The 25,555-nt window shown below is 44.1% G+C and overlaps 1 long non-coding RNA gene across 1 annotated transcript; it reads right to left on the bottom strand.

Moving 5' to 3' along the window:
- Positions 1-766: 766 nt before the first annotated feature.
- Positions 767-13,154, bottom strand: LOC139438490 (uncharacterized). Its single transcript, XR_011648178.1, has 2 exons — positions 12,984-13,154; positions 767-3,982 (listed from the first exon to the last, which is right to left on the bottom strand). It is a non-coding gene; the product is annotated as an uncharacterized lncRNA (long non-coding RNA).
- Positions 13,155-25,555: the final 12,401 nt, after the last annotated feature.

Raw genomic sequence — 25,555 nt, 5'->3', positions numbered from 1 at the left:
CCCAGATCTACCAGGCCTGGCAGTTCCCCCCACCACCTTCCAGTATCCTGCAGTGGACCAGGACAGGTCCTTCCTGAGTAGACCCTCAGGCTTCGTTGTGCTTGGCCATTGCTCAGGCCTGGAGGACAGACCAGACTTCTCCTGGGCCTCTGGCCACTGGCCCCCACCTGGTCCTTGGAGAACAATGTACCCCATCTGCTTCTCCCGTGCAGCTCTCAGGACATCTTGCAGCTTCAGACAAACTTCCGGGTTCCTGGGGTTGAGAAGGAGAAAGGGGCAGGAGCATGTGCTCAGACTACCGCCTTCCCAGAATCAGCGCCTCCTCCCCTGTCCTCCTGGCCCTCAACAACCCCTCACTCATCCAACCCCGGGCGTCCCCTGAAATCACAGTGTCAGCAGGTCATCTATTTAATCCTGCATTCACAGGGTCCAGCCACCTGGGAATACCCCAGTTTTCCTCCACTTGTTCCCACACGCCGCACAAGTATGTGGAATACAAGTGAGAATTGAGCATGCTCCTCCTATAGCCTCTCTAAAAATTGTTTGTTGTTACATTTTTACAGACTAACTTGGTAGTGTTTTATTGATTTGTTTCTGGGGTCAAAATGTGAGCATTTTTCCCTTTCTCCTCATCATTTTTTCCAATTATAAAAGCAATAAATGTCTGCTGAAAGAAAGAACACACTTTTGTATAAGAAAATACACTTTTGTCCCATAATTCCTTTAACTGTACTCTGAGATAATCACCATTAGTGCACTTAGTGAATATAGTTCCAGGTTTTTTAATGCTCTTATCCCTCATACATCCAAAAAACAAAATGTAGTGTAATCCAAAGTTCATCTGGATATGCACGTAAACATATATTTATTTTACCAAGGCAACTGCATATGACTTTTTTTTCCATTTACAATATATTATGGAACACACACATAGATTTTATTCAGCCTTTTTGTAATGGCTGCCTAGAAGAACCTGTAGTTTTAGAATTCCCAAGCTAACCTTCCCCTCCGGTGGATCTAGGGTCTGGTACTGTTACTGTAAGCATGACTGAGGCCCCACAAAGGAGAAACACATCTCTCAGTGAGAAGGTCATTTATTGCAGGTGCACAAGCAAGGAACTGGGGGAATCTTCCCAAAACTAGTTCAAAGTGAGAGGGGAGCTAGGATTTCTATAGAGGGAGTAGGGGTTGAGGATCAAGTGATGACTGAGTGATGTATTCCTGCCATGTGGGTGATGACTTCGGAATTTTTTTTTACAGGGTCTCCTGAAGGGGATGTGGGCAAATTTCTCATGCAAAACTCCTGTTTGATGTCCTGGTTCACAGTCTTTCATTTCAGGGAAGTTACAGATATCCTGGGCTACAAGGTGCTTCTGGCACCATTCTTTGGTTTTGCTCAGATGTTATCTTATTCCTGACTTTCCTGGGAGTAGACCTGGGAAGGTCTGGTTATTGTCCTTCTAGGAACTAAGAACAAAGAGTGAACTACTAAGATTAGGTTAATAGAAAACCAGTTCAACTAGATCATCTGAGGAAGGCATTTGAATATTTCAGAGCTGCTTAAGAATAGAAAATTTTAATAAGCATGTTTCTACCTATCACTAGCAATTTTCAAGCTGCCCTTGCATCAAGGTTTGCTTCTCCACAATCCAAGAAAGGATATAGAAATAAGCCCAATGGCTCTTACTCATGGAAGGAGCCCTGATTTGGAAGGTTTGAACCCCTAGATTTGGGCCAAACCACTGGCCTGAACTTGCCTACAGTGGACCAAATGTCCACCTTCCTTCTCTAGACTATAGATCATTTGATAGTAACAGGGAAGGTCTGGGCACCAAAAAGAAACCCCAAATTGAGACCCTGAAATCTGTCACATATCACCTGCTAACTAAGTCTTATCTATCAGAGATGCTAAAAGCTAATGCTGTAGAGATAGAGGGCAATGGGAGTTGTGAAGCTAACAAGCTTTAGTTTGAGTTTTATGGACTTTAAACACATCCCCTAAGCTGAGAGCTTGCTGGACACGTCTAATCTTTCTATATCAACACACTGTAAATTTGTACCATAATTCCTTCAACCAACAACTTACTGCTAGGCCTTAGTTGGTTTACAGGTCTTTGTTAACACTGCTCTTCTGACTACTCTTACGCACACATCCTTATATCCACTTATTGATCATTTCTGTAGGATTAATTTCCAGTAATGAGATTCCTATGTTAAATTATTGTGGAGAATGCTCATGTATATTTCCAAATTACCCTCCAAAAACCAAACAACTTTTTAAAAATTATTGTAATTATGAAAGAGTGAAGGAACAACTTGCTAACGTGTTTTTGGAGGGCAATCTGATGGTCTTGCCCTGTATATAATCAGGCATGCTCATTGAACAAGCAATTCTACTTCTAGGAATCTATCCAAAGAAATATTTGGCTCAGAATCTCTTTACTGTGAAGCTAATGAAGCTCCAGCTCCAGGGTCCCTCACATAGACAACAGCAACTTTATATTTCCAATCTCATAATCTCGTTCTTTTAGAGGACTCCAGTATTGTGTAAGCTGCAGGGCTCACCAAACCTGGATCTACCCCTGACTTATGCAATGCCCATAAAGACATGAGGGTATGTATGATAAATTATTAACAAAACCTAGATGCTTAGAAATAAGGGAAATTTTAAGCTATAGTCCAGGTTTTCTTGACCTGGGAACTACTGATGTTTGAGCTGGATAATTCTTTGCCACATGATAGGGCAAAGGGGAGGTCGAGATGCTCTCCTGTGCACTTTTGGTGTTTAGCAGCATTGCTGGTCTCTACCCACTAGATTCCAGGAGCAAACACCCTCACTCGGTTAGGACAACCAGAAATGTCTGTAGACAATGACAGATATAACATAATGGGCAAAGTATCTCCCTCCAATTGAGAACCACTTGTTACCATATCAAGGCAGACTATGCAAGTATTAGAAGGAATATCTTAATTATCTAAGTACTGATGTGCAAAAAAATCATAAATGTATACACTTAAGTGACAAAATCAAATGGAAGATCCATGCAGGTAGTATAAGTCCCCAGTAAGAAGAATAAAATACATGCGCTTAAGCACATACACTTTCTACAAGTGTGCATTGGAAGCAAACCCAACAGACTGTTAGGGAGAAAAGTGAGATGGGAGGAGGGTGGCATGCACTGGTGGGAGAGAAACGTCACATCTAATAAACAATTCTGTTCTGTTTGAACTTTTTGTACCAGGAAAGTATTCTCTGATTATTTGTTAGAAAAAGTAAAGCAAATTATTTCCAAAATGAATTAAAATGATGGAATGTGCTTTTTAATTTAGATTTGCACCAACAGATTTTAAGGGTGACTGTTACCCCACATCCTCATTAAAACTAGTATTGTGATCACTCTCTTTATTTTTATCAAATCATTTTAAACATTTTATTATTTTACTTTTCATTTCTCTCATAATGAGGTAGGTTGTATTTTAAAATATTTATTGACCATCTAAATTTCTTTCAAGAGCTGTTTATACAGGACTTTGCTTATTTTTTATTGCCCAATGTTCTTAGCTTATTTATCTTTCACTGACTGACATTCTTTTATTTATCACCTGTGTGGCATTTATAGTTATAGAGACAGAGAGGCTTCAACAGTGAAAGAAACCACATTAAAAAGAACAGTCATACTCCATTAAAATTACAGTCTCAGAGACTAATATTAATACAATGAAGACAAAAATAAAACATTCTTTGAATTGTGTTGTGTTGCTCAAACTTGGTTACGTTCACTTTCTTTTCATTTAGTCATACATTTCAAATGTCCTCTTCACGCCAGTCAGAGTGCCAGCATCCCTCTAGGTGTCTCTCCGTCTTATCGACAAGTCTCACGACAACGTACAGTACAAGGACGGGCGAGCATCTTCTCCTGTAAGTGCTTCAGCCTAAAGTGACACCATCCTGCGCAACCTTGTTTCTCATGCACGGATGAGCCTTGAAGTGAGGACTGATAATGCACTAAATGAGATTTAAATATTCAAAAGTTGATGCCAAAATTTCCTTTAGCAAATTAAAATAGGACTGTTACCCTGCCCTCAAAGTCACTTTCAAGACACCGATTTGAAGTTGCTAAAGTCTCTGGGTGTCCTTTTCCTTTGTTTTTAAAGAAGTTTTAGATTACGTAAAAGTTACGTAGAAAATATAGAGGATTCCCGTATACCCGCCCCCTCCCTCTCTTGCGTTCTCTCGCTATTAATAACGTCCCTCGTTACTGTGGCACGTTGGTTACAATTGATGAGCAAATTCTGAAGCATTGTACTAACCACGCCTGGCATCCTTTTCATGGGACTTAAGCCTTCAATGATCTGGAAGCCACCAGGTCTGAGATGGCACCCCTACTCCAGTCCACAGCTGGAGGTGAGACTCAGCCAAGTGAGGACACGTCTCACTCCTGGTGCAACTGTGGTGGCTGCTGGCAAAGCAGCTAGAGCCTCTTCTATTTTTAAGCATCCCTCTGCAAGCCTTCTTCCCAGGGAGCCCCAGCCTGACCTGGCCTTCTGGCAGAGGTAGCCCTGAAACCTGAGGCACAGGTTGAGAGCAAAGGGAGATGGAACAATTTTAACTACCCCAGGAAGGTCCATTCCTTAGCCCCGTATTCTGAACAGCAGAAGTTTATAAGGGGCTGTGCTTCTCCTCCACAGGTTCTTTCTCCTTCTGTGCTATGTCTTATCCTTTTTTTTTTTTTTTCCCTTTGCAGCTCATCTGTCAAGTCCCAGAGCCCGGTCATGAGCACACCTCCAATAAAATACAGATGATGCCCAGTCACCCCCGAAGCAAGCCCAGAGAGGTAAAAAAAAAAAAAAAAAAAAAAAAAGGTTTAAAAGGCAAAGTGACATATATCACCTGTTTCAAACCAAGAAGAGAGTGAAAAGGCCTGGGTAAGAAAAATAATGTACTAATAATAGCAAACCTAGTTTCCTCTGTGCCAACAGCTATGCTGAGGGCATCACATCTTGAGTTCTTCCAATAAGGGCCCAGGCGGGTACTTGAAGGGGCTTCTCCTTAACCTGGGTGCCCCTGCATTGCTCCACCTCTGTGGGACCCTTCTTGGGTCACGGGCAGCTCTTGTAGGTCCCATTCCATACACGGGGAGGGGCTCTGATCTAAGTGCCATATGTTATCGTTTCTTATTATTATATCACATAGCCCCCTTTTCATAGGGGAATGAATGGTGGAAGTGATGCAAAGATGGTGAGAGGTTTGGTCTTTAAGGATAAGTGACAAACACTTCACGTACGTAAGACCTTTAGAGCAGGACAGCCTGGTTCAAAGTCCTCTGCCCTATGGGATCAAAGCTCCCTCTCAATTAGAGGCAGAGGGGCCATCACCAACCCAGAATCCTCAGGATTGGGGAACGGACTGTGGACTAAAGTAGACTCACTGCTATTCTACTACAGACTCAGTGTGATTCTAGCCCTGGAAGGACTTTTATCCTTGATGTGGAGGCAGTGGCCCCTGGAGGTTCTGAGGGCAGGGAGAGGGAAGAACAGGTATAATATGGGGGCATTTTCAGACTTGGGGATTGTCCTCAATGACACTGCAATGACAGATACAGGCCTTTATACATCTTGCCATAACCTTAAAAATTGTGTGGGAGAGAGCGTAAACTACAATGTAAACTGTAATCCACACATAGTGGCAATGCTCCAAAATGTGTTCATCAATTGTAAGGACGGTATCACACTAATGACTAATGAAGGATGTTGTTGATGTGGGAAAGTGTGGGAGGGGAAGGGAGTGGGGCATGTGGAAATCCCTCATATTTTTATGTAACATTTGTGTAATCTAAGTATCTTTTAAATAATAATAATAATAAAAGACCAACAATAAATATCACAAACCAAAGCAAAACGAAACCAACAGCGTCCAGTTCTGGCACTTCTTACACATGTGGCCTAAGGTCTCTATGCTCCTGTTCTCCCATCGAGCAAGATTTAAAACCAAGATAAAAATGTGGAATCCACATGCTCCTATATTAAAAACTCAGTCGAATTAGGAAAAATATGAATCCTTTGAAGGGACACAGATTATTAATTGTGCAATATTCCATGTCAGGGGATTAAGTATGTATTTACAGAATTGTTGTACATCAAGTAGATTAATACCGCTTGTGGTGGCTTGAAGCTATTTATACCCCAGAAAAAAGCAAACTCTTCATCTTAATCCTTTCCTGTGGGCGTGAACCCATTGCAAGGAGGACCTTCTGTTGAGGCTCCTTCAGTCCAGGTGAGGCCCACCTCAGTCAGGATGGATCTAAATCCTATAACTGGAGTCCTTTATAAGCAGAATGAAGTTCAGATGGAGAAAGACAAAGCCACTGGAAGCGAGAAGCTGAAACAGAACCAGAAGAGAAGGGAAAGAAGGAGGGGCCACCATGTGCCGTGCCATGTGACAGAGAAGCCGAGGATCGGGACAGCCAGCCTCAGAATGCCACAGTACTGCACGGAGAAAGCGGTGCCTTGACGAGCCTCGACTTGGGCACTTTCCCAGCCTCAAAACCACGACTGACTAAATTCCCATTGTTTAAGCCTGCCCACCTCGTGGCATTTGCTTAAGCAGCCTAGGAAACCAAACACCACTTAAGAAGTGCTTTGATAAGCCGTCTTCTAGAGTCTTGCTAATGGCTGAAATAAAGACTGAGGAAACTCTGTAGCCAAAACAACTTTCATAGCTTTTGGGGTCTCAGTGACAAAAGAGAGAGAGCAGAGGAGGGAAGGAAGGAAGGATGGAGGGAAAGAAGGAAGGGAGAGAGGGAAAAGGAAATAAATGATTTGTCATCTGCTAATAATTCAATTTCACTGTATTTTCTTAAGCATGATTATATAAATATATATATATATTCACTTTTAATATATTTCTTGAAAACATTTTAATTGAGTTGTTTTCTCTTTAAAATACTTTAAAATACTGTTTTGTACAGGTGTGCAAAATGGTGTCAGCATTAACTCCTCTCTCCCTATGGTAAAAAAATCTTATCTGTAAGATTTGGTTCTGCTATTAAATTAGGCATCCAGTTTAAAGTAAATGGGCCTATTAAAGTATTTCCACAGACTCAACATCAAATATTACTACTTCAGCAAATTAAAATCTGAACAGCCATAGTAGACAAGGTTGCCTTGTGTAATGTAAATTATAAATTTATAACCTACTGACCCACGTAATGGATATGCAATTAGTGGCATAATAGAAGGATTTGATGAAAACCGGAGCTATTTCTGTTACCAGACAAGTGAGTATTCTAAATGTTTGTCCTGAGGACAAAATGTGCTCCTCCACTAATGGAATAAGAGCCACTCTAAAATGAGAAGTCGATCTCAGTTGGATGCATTTTATTGGAAAACACTCAGGAGGGTCAATTCCTGGTCCAACTGGTAGAGAACTAAGCAGACCGTGATATGTCATCACCAGATTTCATTCAAGGATTAATGGTTCCAAAGAACAAGATACCTCTCTAAGTCTTCCTGTAATGTTACACCCACGTGTGACTCGTCCCACCATTCCAATCTCCTTTACACACCAAGGGGCAGAGTGTAGACTTTCATTAAGTCACAGAGGAGCAGGCCATGGCAGTGCTCCAGTACATGTTCTAAATCGCCTCTGTCGGTTCAGGCCAAGTCGTAGCACTCTTGGGACCTGCCAAAACAGAAGTTCACCTGCCCTCGGCCAGTGGGGTGACAAGAGATGGAGTTTGTTAAGACCCATCTCTCACCAAGAGGGAAGGCTAGGATGTCCCTGGAAAGATATTGTCTGATTCTGTGACTAATTTGGCTCAAACGACCTTGAAAGGCTGAGGGATTTCTGTAACTCCTCCACTCCATATATAAAGAGCTGCAGCAGTGAGATCTCAGGACCTTGCTGTGGCTTTCATACATCAAAGAGCGGAGGACTCAGGAGTGGAGCTGTGACACTTGCCCTCTTTTGCACGTGAGAGGACTATCGGTTCACCTGTAAATTCATCGTAAAGGTACAGTGGGTTGAGTTGTGTTGTCTGGCATGGGAGTTCCTCTCACATTTTGGGTTTGGTTTTGAAATAGATATACTCCTTATAAAGATGTCCTTTGTGTGCACTTGGGCTCATTTTCCCCTAACTTTGAGAATGACTGAGACAGACCTATCAATTTTTTCCATTTCTCATTTCTGTGTGCATGGATTCCATGGTCAGGGGTAAAAAGTGTCAATGTCCCTGAGCAAGGCTCTGCTAAGACTAGACAAAATAAAGAAAATGCTTCCTACTGATTGTTGGAAGACATTCCCAAGGAAGAAGTTATCGCAGATAACAGGCCATGGAGACTTTTCAGAAAACTGATATGCCAATAAAATTAATCTTTAATTTGGGGTGTTTACTTGAGTGAGTACCCAGGGACTTGGGAAATTTAACTGTGGTCTTCTACTTTGTTTTGGTTTATACAGTTGAGAATTATGTAGCCCCTCACTAGACATAAGGACATGAGCCTCACATAAAATCAAAGTTCAATAAATATTATTTAATTAAGTTGATATGAAGATGTGGTGAATTCTAATACTCTTTAAGTACATGTAAATTAGTAAAGAAATAAAAGAATTGCCATTGGAACTATGACTTCCCCAAAACTTGGTAGTGATGTATTACAAATAGAATTAATTATCTCAATAGATATCAACTTTCTTCAAAAATATTCTGGGTTGTGGGTGATGCAGAGAAATAAAACTGCTCACTTAGGAACTGGCCCCTTTCTGCCAAAGTCCTGCTGAATTTAGCTATTTGCCCTTTACCATTTGAAAATGAAGAAACTGAAATGCAAAGTCTCTGTAATTTTGAAAGTACTGACTATTCCGTTGATGTTGATGCTGACAGACTATTAGGGACAGAGAAAGCTCAAATGAACGTCTAGTCCGACATCTCTTTCCACTGATGAGTAATGAAGTATTGTTTACAAAATCAAATCGAGAAATTTTTAAACAAAGTGAATGAAGCCCATAAAATAAAAAGCATTTAACATTTACTCAGAAATAGCTATATGTTAATAACAATATTGTCAAAATAACTACAACGATATAGCCTTCAAAGACAATGAGAGAAACAAATTATAATCGCAATTTAAATACCTATTTACACTTAGGACTTAGAACATTTCTTTTCACTTATCCAGAACTATGTATCTTTCCTATTTGCATAAGAATACAATAAAACTGGCTAAAGTTTATGTTTATCTGTTTAAATGAAGAGCACTTTTTATGTCTGCAGCATAATTGAATTGAAACATATAGCGCCTCTATCTCAGCATGGCCATGACTCATTTATTCATCAATTCAACAAATATTCTTTGACTGCTAGTTCCTGTCTAGGTTCTCTCATGGGGTGGCTCATTCAGGTGAGTTCTCCTCAGCACAAGACCCTAAGTCACGCTTGATCCAAACGCACTCTCAGCCTGACCTTTTCTGTCCAAGAGAAGGCTGGGAATACTTCTGTAGAAGAGGGGCTCCTAAATCTGTGGATGTTCTAACAACCACGTAACTGCAGAAGGCAACATGGAATTATATATGAAATAGTTGATTACATATGTCCTTTGAGTAGCAAATACACTACTAGGAGTTCATGCTACAGATACATTTGTACATGTAAACAAAATGCATGTATTTACCATGACATTTTTTAACGGATCCAACCAGGAACTAATCTAAATGTCCATCAGCACAAGAATGGTTAAATCAATTATGGTATATCCATATACAGATGACTATAGAACCATGAAAAAGAATGTATGCTGGTGAGGAAGTAAATTTTTAAAAAAATGCAGAACAGCATATATTTTATGGTCCTGCTTGCAAAGAGGAAAATGTTACATACATACATATATGCACACATAAGCTTTCATTAAAACGCAAGTATAAATAAGGCATCATTTACAGTGAATATCTTTGGGGAGTGTAGCTGGGAACAGTGAAGGATGAAAAGCATTTTTGCTTTTAGATTTATATCTGTCAGTGCTTTTTGAAGTGTTTCACCATGTACATGTACTACATTTACTTTTTAAAAATATTTAAGACACTGTACATCTTAAAGGAGCACCTGTGAAAACCGTAAACTCTTTGTCAAAATTGTATTCTAATTTTTAAAAAAGCTTAAATAAATTATGGCATGCAATAATTTTCATATGTACCCCCCACAAATATATGGACTTGAATGATAAAGAGGAAACAAACAAACTGTCATAAAATACTTGGGGAGAGAGAAAGGAGAGGCCCTCTGCTTTTTGCTCTCATGTGTCTTATTTCCTCAAACAACATCAAATCATGTTTGCTTTCCTTGAGAAGAGGCCTAGCCCTTTCCTCTTCCCACTGTAACAGTCTGTCCAAATTTGTTGCGTTTAGACACACCTGCCTCTTTCACACCTTGGGTTTCTGAGGAATTACGTCATGAGGATCAGAACCAGCTTGCTTAGAAAGCGCCTCTGTTTTGCAGGAATGTAGGGCGACCACCACCACGATTTTATTCTCACTCAACAAAGTGATAGAGGTAAATAAGAGCTTTTGTTCCAGATATTCCATTTTCTAAAAGAAAAAAAAAGTTTCTAGAAATCCAGCTATTTGGGGAAATTATACCCTGGCTAGAGCCCAAAGGGATATGTACCCCATTTTTCTGCTCAGAAAAAAAAAAACAAAACAAAACAAGAACAGCATTAATTAGTGACAAAGAGCACCTAGACTAGGAATTTGTTGTGGGGGAGAGAATAAATGATATTTTAGCCAAATTTAGTATTTTACCCAATAAACCTTTTAAAGTATTTTTTAAAATCACAAATAATTTATATTTCCATTAGTGTTGATAGTTTTAAATAGCAACAAAATACACAATGCTGGAAAATTGAAACAGAACCTGCAAGCATTTCAGTCTCAGGAAAGCTGCCCATGCTCGATTTGTTCAATCCTTGATGTCCATTTGCTACTGACCAACTTGTAAGAAAACCTATTCTGACCTTAAAGCTCATACACTCTCCATCAAACACACTGAGAGACATAGTGAAATTTCTCCTTTTGATTACAATATTGAGGCAGTAGGTTTTACTTGTTCAAATTTATGGTATCCCTTCTGTTTCATATCCAGGTAGAAGGAGGGAAAATAATTCAAATTATAAAAAATACAGCTATTCCCTGGGCATAGGCAACTGTGATGAAATTAGCAACTTACCTTTGGACTGGACACTTTGAGATAATGCCTAAATAATTCTGGTTAAAACTTCTCAACACACGCTTTCGTGGACCAATGCAGAATCCTTGAATTTAGTTAAAATAACGAGGCACAGGATAGTCTCAAATAATGGTTACATGTGCCTTGATCCTAAACAAGGAAACTTAGCATGCAACTTCTATGCTTGTACCAGAGATAAGAATAAAACCTCAACAGAAAGCATTTTCCTAAACATCTCTATTCTTATATTAACCAACATTAAAAAAAGGGAAAAACATAAAAGTATCCTTTTACAAATGGCATTATTTCCAATTAAGAAAATTGAAACAAAGATCTGTAAAGACTCCTGAACTATTTAATAATATAAACGAATTATCCTTCTAATGTTAAGAAATAAAATTACTGGATCAATGTTGACTCTTCTTTAATATCATATACAAAATCTTCTGATATTACTTACTAAATTCCCTGATTACTCATATAAGGTCAAATTAATACTCCCGTTCTCAGTCATTGCTATTTTAGGAGATTATGATTAACTCTTCATTTATATGAAACTGTTACCAAAGATTCTTCAGATCGAATATGAAGTAACTTGTATTGCCTCACATTTTAAAACTGTGTTAGAAATTACTATAAAAAGGTTTTATTCCACAAAACTGGAAGGCATTTAATTTTTAACTCAAAACAGTATCACAGTGGCCTTGATTATCTGACAGGTAGCAGGGATTTGACTCTCCTGGGTGAGAACGGTGGGCCCTGGGTGTGCCTTGTCGCCTCCTCGCTTTATCTTTCTAATAAGCGCCACGCTTTGCGACAGCACAGGCAAGCATCTACCTGGTCCCAACCCCGTCAACGGAGGATTTCCGACTCTGACGCCTCGCGTATGGAATAAGCAGGAGATACAAAACACTGCTGCTGTAAAGGTGTACATCTTCCTCTTCCCCTTAGAAAGACCTGTGGGAAGACATTAAATGCCTTCAAACGCCGCAGGCCTGCAAAGCTGCTCGCAGCTCCGGCCCCGCGCGCTGGCCGCGCCGCGCTCGCGCCGGTGTTGCCTCCTGGAGAGGAAACGGGAGTGGAGGGGTTTGGGTCAGCAAGACCCCGCGCGCTGGCCGCGCCGCGCTCGCGCGGGTGTTGCTACCTGGAGAGGAAATGGGAGTGGAGGGGTTTGGGTCAGCACAGCCTCTCACACGGGCACAAAGGCCGCCTCCCGCCGCGGCCCGCGAGGGCGCGCTCTGGCCGCAGGTGCCCCAGGCGGGGGCGCGCGCGCGTCCTGCGCGAGGTGGCGCGCCGTCCCGGGCGCGCGCGGCCTCTGCTGCGTGGCCGGGGGCCCCATCCCGCCGGTGGGGAGCGGCCTGCACCCCGGCGGCCCCTGAACTGCCCCGCGGTGGCCGCCCTGCGGGTGCCCTGCCTCCGGAGCAGGCTGAGAGCGCGGGCTGCGCCTCCCGGGCCCGGGCCCCGCTGCGGCCACCTGCTGAGGGGTCCCTGGAGGAACCCGGCCGGGGCGCGGTAGGCGCCGTGGCTAGCTGCCCCCGCCCGGGCGGCCGTCCTCCGTGGCCCCCGCCCCGTGGCCCCGGGCTGCCCCGACTCAGGGGCGTCCGCTCCGGGCGGGCGCACTGTGACCACGGCTCAGACCGCCGCGGCCCCCGTGCTCCCTCATGGAGCTGCTGGCCCTGCTGAGGGCTGGGGTCCAGGTCCCCGCGGAGGCTGTGGAAGGCCCCGGCATCTCCGTTCTGCACGTGTGGCGCGGGGCACCCCACCTACCGTTCCAGCTGAAGGTGAGGGGCGCCTGACTCATCCCCCAGGCCCCTCAGGCTGCTCCTGCAGGTGGTGCTGGTGGAGGAAACTGCTGGCGTTTGCTTTACTTATGCCCCTCCCCAGGGCTTCGCTCCTCTGTCTGCTCCTCGGCCCCTCCCCAGGGCTTCTCTCCTCTGTCTGCTCGTCGGCCCCTCCCCAGGGGTTTCTCTCCTCTGTCTCCTCGTTGGCCCCTCCCCACGTGCTTCTCTCCTCTGTCTCCCTTCTCCAGGAGGCCCTGGAACCCAACCCGGGACCTCCCACATGGAGGCAGGGCCCAGGGCCTGAGCCGCATCCACTCCCCGTGGGCTGCGGCATCTGCTGCCTTGCGGCATCTGCTCATTGCAGTGGGGACGGCATCTGCTCATCTTCCTTGGACCCAAACCTGGAACCTCCCGTCTGGTAGGCGGGTGCCCAGCTGGTTGAGCCACTTCCACTTCCCGACAGACACTGTGTTTTGATTAGAACCTGCTGTTGCAGCGAGGTGGACCAAGAGCGTGTCAGCACACTGAGAGCACGAGGCCCTTCCTGTATTCTACAGCCCATGATGCTCTGGATGGGATGGCTCTCACATCCAGCGTCTCCTGAGGAGCCGTGGGAGTGATCTCCTCGCCTACGGGCTGTGAATGACCCTGCCACCAGCAGCAAGTCCCGAGCACCCGCCTTTGAGGGTTCTGATACTTGCGAGAGAAGGTACCGCCTTCAGCACTCAGAAGGCTTGGGAGAATTTTCATCGACCAGGTGTTCCCTCCCATGACGGAATCAAGGGGACATTTTCCCTTAGACAGGGGTCTCTTTACGGCCCACTGGGAGAGGCACGTGCCTGCCCCACAGAGTTTAGAGTCTAGTTGAGGAGACAAGGGTATGGGGTCAAGCCTTGGAGAGTGGAGCCCGCCGCCTGCTCGCGTCTCCGCCAGGCCCTGAAGCCGTCGCCTGCTCGCGTCTCCGCCAGGCCCTGAAGCTCTCCGGGTGGCAGGGGGCGTTGCGCAGGCCCAGGGCTGCCCCAGGCCTGGTGGGGTGAGCTCACCGCCTCCCAGCCCCCCTCCAGCCCCGTTACGCGCCTGGAAGTCGAGCTGAGCAAGCTGGATCCGCCCAGCGCAAAGCCTGCAGCGGGTAGCCGCGACCTGGAGCGTGAGGGGCTGGAGTCTGTCTGCTGTTACTTTGTGATGTTTTATTCTAACTCTGCATGGACCTGGGTGTGCTTCTCCTGAATCTAAGGCGCACATCTATAGGGCTGTATGCTAAATGGGGAGTGCCACGGGGAACTCAGGGGTTTCCCCACGGGTCTTGTTGGTCAGGGCTCAAAAACTCGTGGCCCAAAGGCCCAACCCAGCCAACAGATATGTTTTCTTGGTCATCACAATGCTTTATAACACTTCCAAATCGTTCTCAAGGTTTTAAAATACGGAGATTTTATATATATATATATATATATATATATATATATATATATATATATATATATATATATACAGATATATATATTTTTTATATTTCCACTTCTCTTGAAAAATCAGAATAGCTGCCAATAGGTGGCCCACTCCTCACTGGCAACAGTGAGTTGGAAGTGAATGACAGTGTTTCCTTCAAATGGGCCACCCATTCTAGGGGTCCTCACAGACCCCACAGGCTTCTGAGTCTGTGACCCCTGATGTGTGGGTAATGAACATTTATGGGTATAAATTAGGCAATCCTGGATGTTGTTAAGCACTGGCTGTGTCAGGGGCTGAGCATTCTGCATTGAAAACTCAACTGAAGTTGAGCAAAAGTGTACATTGTGTACGTGTGTGTTGCTCCACTCACAGATGAGCGAGTAGAGCTTTATTTCAAGGGACTTTCCCATAGGAGATGTGGGTCTCTTCTGACTCCTAGTCCAGGACTCTTTCCATGAAGTGGGGAAGCTGAGCCTCAGGACGCTTCCGCCTCAGGACGGGCTAACTTTGTGCATGAGGAACTGCCCCAGCAAGAGAACAGTCCACAATTCCAAGTCAGTGGTGGGCAAAGATGTACCGCGTGCTTGGCATAAGGCTTTATGTTTGACTTTTTATTTTGAAATAATTTTAGGATTAGAGAAAGTTGCAGAGATTATGCAGAGTTCACAAATAAACTTTGACCCAGATTTCTCTAATGTTAACATCTTATGTAACCACAACACAGTTATCAAAACTGAAATTAACATTGGTACCTTGGCAGACTTTATTCAGATTCCCCCATTTTTTCCACTAATGTTCTTTTTTTTCTGTCCCAAGATCCAATCCAGGGTACCACATTATATTTATGTGATATATATAATCACATGAAAGTGCTTTGAACTTCCCTTGTCTTTTATGACCTTGACACTTTTAACATGTAGTGATCAGGTGTTTTATGGAATGCCTCTCAATTTAGTTTTCTCAGGAAGAGACTGAGGCTTCTGGATGTAGGGAGAGTATATCCCCAGTGGTGACGTGCCTTCTGCCACATGGTCTCAGGGGACACATATGGATATTACCTTCTACTGAGGATGTTAACCTTGATCACCTGGTCAAGGCGACATCTGCCGTGTTTCTCCATGCTAAAGTTATTTTTCCCTTCTGTTATTTGGAAGCAAGTCACCAAGTCATCCAACACTCAAAAGAGAGGAAATTAAGCTCCAGCTCCTGGTTGGAGGTGTGTCAAACTATTTGTGGTGATATGTTAAGACTACCACATACCTAAATTTTCAGAGAGATATTTTGAGGCTGTGCAAATATTCTGGATTTCCTTAAAGGTTCACACACAAATGTTATCCTTCATCAAAGGATCTTGCCTGGAGCAATTATTACTGTAGGAGTCTCATGGTGATTTTCTATTTTCCTCACGCCGTCTACATTTATTCATTGGGATTCTGTAGGAATATTTACTCCTCTATAAATAAATCAATGGATTTATTTATATCAGTTTGGACCCGGGTATATTTATTTTATTCTTTGGGTTGCAACTGATATCACATTGTTTGTTTTGTTGCTCAAATTGTTCCAATTTTGGCCATTGGGAGCTCTTTCGGATTGGCTCCTGTGCTCTTTTGCAAGATCGTCCACCTTTAGTCTAAGGCCCTTTCTTACTTTCTCACATTACAAAATGGTCTTTACAAAGGGCCTTAAAAGGTAAAAGGAATTGATGATTTATTTAGAGAGGTTGAGGGTCTGTATAAGAGGTTGGGGGTAAGTGTGAGGTAAACCAGGTAAATAATAATTTTTTTTCTGGAAATGAGAGGAAAGTAATTTTTTTCTTTTTATGTGGCAATAATCTCAAGATTATGAAAAGTTATAGGAGACCAAAGAATTCTCCTCTGTGGTTAACCCAGATGCACTTATCACCATTTTATCCTGTTTGATTTATCATTTGCTTTATCTATCTTTATATATATCATCTATCTATGCACATGTTTTTTCTGAACCATTGGAAAATACGTTGAAGACATCATGACTCTTCACCTCTGAATACATCAGTGGTAGTATTTCCTGAGAACACGGTCATTCTCCAAAGTCACGGCTCAGTTGTCAACTTCAGGAACATTAACATTGATACAGTACTGTGATGGTCCATATTCCAACATTACAACCAATACAATAGGGACTTCTATAACAGTTTGAAACTTAATTTTGGACAGACCAACTAGTAACTAGCTTGATGTTTATGATCTTACTGCTCCTCGTCCCTAGCCCCCGGGGCCCATAGCTCCTTCCCTCCAGTATTAGTCAGTCAAAAGCATGCTGATGCAAAATACCAGAGATAGGTTGGCTTTTGTAAAGGGTATTTATTTGGGGTAGGAGCTTGCAGATACCAGGCCATAAAGCATAAGTTACTTCCCTCACCAAAGTCTATTTTCAGGTGTTGGAGCAAGATGGCTGCCGACATCTGCCAGGCTTCAGGCTTCCTGGGTTCCTGTCTCCCAGGTCTTGCTTCTTCCTAGGCTCAAGGCTCCTCTCTTCCTGGGGCTTGCCTCTCTTTCCTCTGTGTGCTTACTTCCCAGGGCTCCAGCTTAAGGCTTCAGCATCAAACTCCAACATCAGAAATCCTCCAACTCTGTCCTTTGCCCTGTCTTTTATCTGTCAATCCCCATCTACCAATGGGTGGGGACTCAACGCCCTACTGGCACAAGATTAACTTGATTAACTTGAGTACTTAATCAAGTAAAACTCTGATTCCAATATAATCTACTATGCTCAGAGGAAAAGACCAGTTTACAAACATAATCCTATAGCTCTTTTTGGAATTCATCAGTCATATCACACGGCTCCACCTCCCGAGGCCGAGCTCTCCGCAGCTGTTCACTTCAGCTAACAAAGCTCCCAGGCTGGCCCAGAGCGAGTCTCAGGACTGAAGGAGCAGATTTGACCTGAGGGCCCTGTGGTGCCCAGCAGAGCATGTGGAGATAATTATATTCTATGATGACAGATACGAAGTAGTCCTTCCTTTTTCTAGGGTGGATGGACCTTCCTCTAAATTAGTAGGGAAAAGTGGTTCAAACAGTGGAGATGACAACTGGAACTTTTGAATCTGGCAGCCTGTGTTCAGAGCCAGCACCAGCATGTACTGGTTCAGTGGTTTAGACTAGAGTTTAAACTTTCTAAACTCAGCTTCTTATTTGGTAACTGGGAAATAGTAAGACCTGCTACCCAGAACTACTGTTAGGATTAAATGAGATTATTTTCAAGTTCATGGCAGCCACTGCAAAGCACAATTAATGACTCACAGTTACTTCCACACAGAAGTAACACATGTTGGCTACATCCAGTGCAGGGAAAAGCAGTGAAAAGGGCATGTCTGGGGCTGGATTCTTGGCCCTTCCCCTTGCTAGCTCTGGGTTTGGGGGTAAGTCACTTAACCTCTCAGAGTCATTTGCTCTCCCACAAACATGGGAATAATAAAATCTAACATAACATGTTGGGGGTTAACATTTGGTACTGTACTTGTGCAGATTACTGAAATGAATGTAGATAAGACAATGAATGTTTCCCATGGGTCAAGTATGTGAAGCAAGTGCCTGCTCCTGTATCTCATTTAATTCTCAGAACAATCCATTTCTGTGTGTGAGGAGAGATTATTATGGAAGTTTCCCAAGGTCACATGGACTCAGTTACAGTTACTTTCCTCACAAAAGTCTCTTTCTTATGACTTTGTGTCCTCTCAACCAATTCAGGTACACTCCACGGAAACAACTTACCTGGATCATTATGGACACATTCAGTATAAGCATTTCTTTTCTTATAACTCATCTTTCAGTTAAAATTTCCAGCTATCCCAGAAGCTCACTGCTATTGCCCCAGGAAGACTTTTCTTTCCCTTGTGCTTCTTAAGACCCAAATATACCACAAACAAAATCTGAGGTGGTGTAAAAGGTTATTATTTGTAGAGAAACTGTGGGGATGGGTTCAAGGTGTACGTCCAGAAAGTCTGACCAAATCTAGGGGGAGAGGTTAAAAAGAAAATTGTTTCTAAAAAGGTGCTGGATTAAGGAGAATCACTTCCACTTACTACTACAAATTCCATCTGTGAAGTTCAAGAGGGGATGAGGTGAGCAATCCAATTTACACTTTGTCCCGTGGGGCAGATGTGGGGTGGGGAAGAGAAGCCCGCCCAATGTGTCAGGACCACAGCTAACTGCTGTCTTAGCAACCAGACCTCGTAACTTTGGTCCTAGAGGTATTTTCACTGCAGGTGAAATGAAGTCGTGCCGAGCCCCAAGCTGCCTCCAGAGGCATCTTCAGGAGATGGGGTGGCATCTGTGTAGGGTGTTGGGATGGCACATTTAACCAAGTGCTGGGTGTCAGGGGTTAGTGCTCCTACTTTTTGCTTGTTTTAGTCCTTGTTGAGATATCCATGAATCTGTTAACAGTGGGCACCTCTGACAAAGTATTGGAGAGAAGGGAAGTTGTGGGGGTTTTTTTGATGAAATAGGTAATAGTCCTGGAAATAAATTTAATCTCGTTCTGCTTTGATAGAGAAGTGATGATTGGTACATTGCTGAGAGCAAATCTGACCATGAGTCATGCATTGCCCTTGACCCAGTTCTCCCCACATGCCGCCATCTTTCTGCCTGGTGAGAGGGGCAGGCTTTGGCACTGGGTCGAGTTTGAAGTCCAGCTCTGCTACCCTCAACAGCGTGACCTCGGGCAGCACTTGCCTCCTTGAGCCTCCTCTGTAAAGTGCAAATAAGACCAGGGTTATGTGAGAATTGAATGTGAGATGCAAAGCACTTTCAAAAAGGAATGATGTTTAGTAAGCACAAAGTAAAAAGCATAAAATAAGAACAGAGATTGCCGCCGGCAGCCCTCTAGCCAGGTGAGGACTGGCAGCAGGTTCTGTTTGGCCCCTTAGTGGGGGCCAGTCTGCTCCATCCCTGAGCTCAGTTTCACTGTGTTGTCTCTCCAGGGCTGAGTATCAGCTGTCGATACCAATGCACTTTACCCTCTTGACTGTCCTAAGGAAGACTTAGATTTATTTTTTAAAAATCAATTCTACAAGAACAGAATGGAGACTTCGAAGAGCTCCTTATGTAAAGAATAGGAGTTTAATCTTGCAGATCTTTAAAAGTGGTTCAAAAGGGTTTGGATTCCTGATAGATTTATGCGTCTGCATGTACCTAATATTTCTTATTTCTTTGACTATAAAAATGCCACTGGGAAGCAGATGTGGCTCAAGGAATTGGGTGCCCACTTCCACATGGGAGGTCCTGGATTCGGTTTCTGGCACCTCCTAAAGAAGATGAGCAGACAATGAGCTGACAAACAAGCAGACACAATGAGCAGACATTACTCAAGCAGTTGGGCACCCACCTCCCACATGGGAAGTCCCAAGTTCAGTTCCCAGTACTTTCTAAAGAAGACAAGCAGATGAGTGGACACAATGAGTAATGAGTGGACACAATGAGCAGAGACAATGAACAGATACAAGAAGCAGAGACGATGAGCAGACAGCAAGTAAACAATAATCAGACTGATGAGCGAGCCATCTCGGGTGGGGGTGGGAATGCCACTGATCCATCCATAGAACATCACAGTGGTTTTCCTCCCTCCTGACTCTCATGGAATGACTTGAAAGTAAAACTTTTTCACTCTCATTTGAGCCCCTACTGAACAGCACCATATAAATACAACCCGTACTTGATGTTATTCTCTGCCCGGACCAGGTGCTGAGATTTTCCTTCCACACTCCCAGAGAGAGCTGGATAATTTTATGTCCTGTTCCCTGCTTTATTCTTATATTTTCCTAAAAATGCTTTTATAAAGTTGTGACCAATTCTTTTTCTTGAGGAGACAAAGCTGGCAACACCGGCTGCTACAGGGCGGACATAGTAAATGCAGTAAATGGGGGCAACAAATGTAAAACAAGTCAAAACCAAAAGGGGGTGGTGCAGCTCGTCTAGAAGCAAAATGCATTTCCTCGTATAGAGGTTCTTAGAAACCACTTTAATCCTAATTTCACTGCCATTTCTAGCCTAACAAGTAGTTAGGCTGTGCAGCAACATGGGGAGCTTGAGTCCGGTTTTGGCAGAGTGGCAACTACCAGCTTAGTAAGAGGGTCACTTCCTAAGCATGTTGGCCATCACTCAGTAAAATACATTATAGGGCCAGCCCACAGCGATCCCACAAATAGAGCCTCCTCAATGGTGTCACGAAACTCATCACCAACTTTTGCTAAAGGCTTCTCTGTACACTGTCCAACTCTGGATCTTGGATGAGATGGAAAACATCTTATCCCTGTGGTGTAAGGCTTCTAATTCCAAGAGCCCAGCAACAGAGATAAATAAACCTCAAATATGGGTTGAGTGAATATGAAGCAAAGCATTTAATATGTACAAACTAAAGACAAGGGGAAATATCTGGTTTAAATCCAGTGGTTCAAAATCAGTTTAAATGTTTGATTTCTTGCCAGGGGTGGGAGAGCTCTCTGAGGACAAGCAGGTAGCACCTGGGTAGATGAACGTTTGGTGAATGAATGGCAGGGTAGTGGGTGTTTCCCCTATAGGGTCATCTTCAGGCTCCACTTCACAGATAATGAAGCTGAGATTCAGACCAAGTCAAGGGCTGCTTATCCAAAGTCCACAATCTGTGTAGGGACAAGCTCTCTCCACCTGTTTCGTGATCCTTCTCAGGTCAAGCCATGCTGGCAGGTCAGTGCTAAGCCTTGGGGTCTGGTGCGTGAAGTGGGAAGGGGGCAGCTGTGTCTCCATGTCTGCTAGGACGTGAGGTGACGTGAGCCTTCGGGGAGAACTCCAGAGCCCAGCTGCTGCCAACTCGATGGTACTTGCATGCTAGGGTGTGGTGGCTCTTGTGGAGGAAGGAAGCAGAGAACCGACTGGCTCAGGGTCCCGGTGAGGAAAGCTAAGAGGAACGGCCTAAGGCTATGGCTTGCAGACTGAAGCCCCAGTGGGCACGAGGCAGCCCTCAGCCTGCACCAAGCCCAAAGCCACCTTTTCTCTGGCCAGCAGTATTTGACATTTTTTACTGTCAGGTCTCAAAGCAGGGCATGTGCTCTTCAGGTGACCACATGTCCACCACTGCCTATAGCCCAGGACCAGTAGCTTCACCCCTTACAGCGCCCGCCTGGTCCCTGAGGGCGTAAGACTTCACGGCCCCTCCCTGAATCCTGCCCCCGAGTCACAGCAGCTGCCCTCACACTGCCTTGCCCATACAGAGCCCCCGGTAGGGTGTCAGGGCCCAAAGGGATCAGGAAGCAGGCCCGCCGCCTGATTTCTTTTGGACTCACCCTGATTTAAGTTAACACTTGGGACTGAGGAAGCCACCCTTACCTACAGCTATTTCTTTTAAACTTGTCTTATAATTATGCAACTGCAATGCCTGCTGGAATAAATCCTCCTTCCTTATGCAAAAGCACACCTTTCCCCCAAATGGAGCAGACATGACATGACATGACATTCCTGCACTTTCCTTCTTAATGCAGCGCTTTAGAATAAAATGTTTCTTCCATATTTTGAGGAAGAAAAAAAAAAAAAACTCCACTCAGCACCTCTTTGCCCAAATTATCCTGTCTCTAAATGCCAGATACTTAATATGAACTTGACATTTTTAGGCGCATTTTGTAATAAAGGAATCTGGGAGTAAATCACGCACATGAGAGGCATTACCTTTTGTCTACTCATGTTGCAAATCCCGCATTGACACTTTCCTCCCAGTTCAAAGGAAGTACTTTGCACAGGCAAAGATCACACCAGAAAAACAAGGCCATAGATACCCCTGGAGCCTGCCCTATGCCACAGGAAACCTGTTTGCAATCGAGGGGCACATGTCCCATACTCTAGTTCTATGAATAAAAATATATAATCTGATATATTTTTGTTAGCAGCTTCTATTTCAATAGCTAGTGACTAGGAATTTATTTGCTTTCTGTGCACTGAATCCATTACCAAGGGGGCAGGAAGTGTGAAATATGCCCTTAGAAGATAGGAGCCTGGGGAAATTGTCCCCTGTGTTCTGGGCAGGCTAGAGGGTGGAGCCCAGCTCTGCTCTTCAGAACTGAAGCAGGGAGTGCATGGAGAATTCCAAAAGGCTCCAGGACACAGCTCTGGCCTGGCAAGACTAGTGAAAGCAACCCAAGCCAAGTGCTTCTGTCACCCAATGTAGCAGTTTTGTGTTGTTTATGAATTCCAAAAATAGATATTGGATTATGTTTGTAAACTGCTCTGTTCTTCTGGGTATATTAGATTATATTCACTGCAGAGGTTTCACTTTTACTTGACTAAATTATGATTAGGATCCCAGAGACAGCTAAAGTAGAAACAACCCCAGGTACTGGTGCTCCTGAGGGCTATGGAGACACACAGGTTCTACGGTCATGGCAGATGGCTCTGGAGTTCAGTGCCTGCCAGTGGGTCCTACTTTAGAGTTTGTGCTCCTGAGTGTGATGGAATTCGACTCAGATGTGACCTCTCTACACATGCCTCTTCTGTCACTTTTACTGAACCTGTGGTTGGAGCTGGGGTTGGTATATGCCCAGGAGACTTGAATCTCTGGACTGTTCATGTGCCAGCTGGGCCCTGGGCCTCAGTAAAGTTGCAACACCTTCTCTCCAATTCGTTGGATTTACCCAGGTCAGCTAACAGGGAGGTGAGGATGGTCAACCACCACACCAGGGAGCCAAGAGTGCCTACAACTCCAAGCAGGAGAATCACATCCATCAAGCCCTCTATCAATTTAGAGGTGGAGTGGACATCACCATCCCAGGGTTCACAGGATGGAGGAATAAAATATGGATTAGAGTGGACTTACTGGTATTCTACCATAGAAATATTGTGACTCTAGTAATGGAAGAAATTGTATCATTGATGTGTAGACAGTGGCCATGGGAGTTGCTGAGGGCAGGGAGAGGGAAGGAGAGAGATGATGTGGGGGCATTTTCTGGACTTGGCGTTGTCCTGAATGATATTGCAGGGACAGATGCAGGACATTATATATCCTACTGTAACCCACTGAATGGACAGGGAGAGCGTGTAAACTACAGCATAAACTATAATTCATGCTGTGCTCCAAAGTGTACTCACCAAATGCAATGAACATGCCACACTGATGAAAGAGGTTGTTGATGGGGGAGGAGTGGGGGTGTGGGGAGTGGGATATATAGGAACCTCTTATATATATTTTTAATGTATCTTTTTAAAAAAAGACAATAAGAAATTTGATAGGAAAAAAAGGAAAAAATTGTGATTAGGGCTTTGATTGGGTCACATCAGTATGACGTTGAGTCCCTGTCCCCTTGGTGGACAGGACTCACAAAGAAAACCTGGCAGAGGGGAAAGTTGGAGTTTTGATGCTGGAGCCCTGGGAAATAAATACACAGGAGGAGACCCCAGAGGAATAGAGATGGCTCCACAGACACGGCAGAGGCCCTGGGAGAGGGACGAGCCATTTGCCTGGTAGTCTGCAGCTGACCTTGTAGAGAGAACAGAGCAGCTGAGCATGGAAAGAAACAAGCCCCAAGAGAGATGAGCCTTATGCCAGCCTACAGCTGAGATCAGAAGAAGCTGGGACCCTGGATCCTTAGGAGGAAGAGGAAGGCTGAACCCTGGCAGACATCAGCAGCCCTCTTGCTCCAATGCGTGGCAACAGGCGTTGGTGAGGGAAGTAACTTACTCTTTATGGCCTTGTGACTGTCAGCTTCTACCCCAAATAAATACCCTTTATAAAAGGCAACTGATTTCTGGTATTTTGCATCAGTACACTTTTGGCTGACTAATAAACCCAGAACGTACAAAAACAATCCCTTCTCAAACCTTCCCTCAATGTCCAAGTTACACCAAAAGGGCCACTGGCATTTCCACATCAGCTCTTTTTATGAAAAAATCCGTTGGGAAAGGAGTAATTTGATTCAGTTTAATGAGTAACTGGGACACTTATTATATGCTTCAGCATGTTAGAAAAAACAACTCGGAAATAGGACCAAGTCCCTTTCTTCAAGAAACTCTACCTGGTAAGTCACAAACACATCAGCATCTATCAGCCACTCAAATTCCTGCTCCTCAGACAGGAAAGAAGAAGTTCTTGGAGCACCTCCAAGGAATAGAGGGCACAAAAGTCAAACTTCCTCTCTCCGGGGGAGGTTTCTGCATGTGGAAGTAGAGTATGAGCCTTGGATTCTGACAACTGTACCCCTGTCCTGCTGTGTGACCTTGGCAACGTCAATTAATCTCTCTGGAAATCAGCATCTTCATCTGTAAAATGAGAAAACGAAGGCCTTCGTGGGACTGTGTGTGATGAGGATGGAAAATCCCCTGTGGGGCACCTGGCAGCCGGCAGGCATTCCTGGGATGTTCCTTCCCTTTTCTGCCCCCCAGCCGCCTATTGCCATCCCTACTATCCCCACCCATACGTTCTCAGTTTTGCCCAGAGCCAGCTCTGGCTGCAGGAGTGACCAGATGATTAGAAGGTGCGTCTAGGAGGAAAATTATGAGAGGTAGAGTCTGTCAATCTTTCTAGGATAGCTGGTTCCAGAAAGCCGAGCTGCTTCTTACCTCAGGAGAGTTACACCTGCTCTTCCCCCAAGTGGACAGGTCTTGCTGCCCCTGTGACACAGGCGTCAGGCTCTATTATTACAAATATAAGTAAAATATAAATTATTCAATGTTATAAACACAAATAATAAGTCATTTATTCCCAATGTTCATGCAACAAGTAAACGTTTTTTAGTATTAAATATGTGTCGTTTCGTGGAATACGCACACCAAAGGAGCTTGGCCTGGACATAGCCATTTCCAAATACAGTGCCACTTCCTGTGATGATGATCTATAGAGCAGAGAGCATCCCCTTGGAAGACAGACAGACCTGGGGCGAGTTCCAGCTCTTCCATTTCCAGTTCTAGGGCCACAGGCAAAGTCGGTCTGTTTCCTCATCTGAACAATGAGTGTGGAATTACTCATCTCACAGAGTTGGGACGATCAAATGGAAGAATATGTGCAAAATGCCTGTCACACACTGGATGCTCAGTAAACGGTGGGGGTGATTGTTATTTTGTGAGGAAGGACAGTAGGAATGTAACGTTTTCTAAGAGCCTGTTATTTACC

The sequence above is a fragment of the Dasypus novemcinctus genome, unplaced genomic scaffold, assembly GCF_030445035.2.
Source record: "Dasypus novemcinctus isolate mDasNov1 unplaced genomic scaffold, mDasNov1.1.hap2 H_3, whole genome shotgun sequence".
Taxonomy (NCBI): domain Eukaryota; kingdom Metazoa; phylum Chordata; class Mammalia; order Cingulata; family Dasypodidae; genus Dasypus; species Dasypus novemcinctus.
This window is presented reverse-complemented; position numbering and strand designations above follow the sequence as displayed.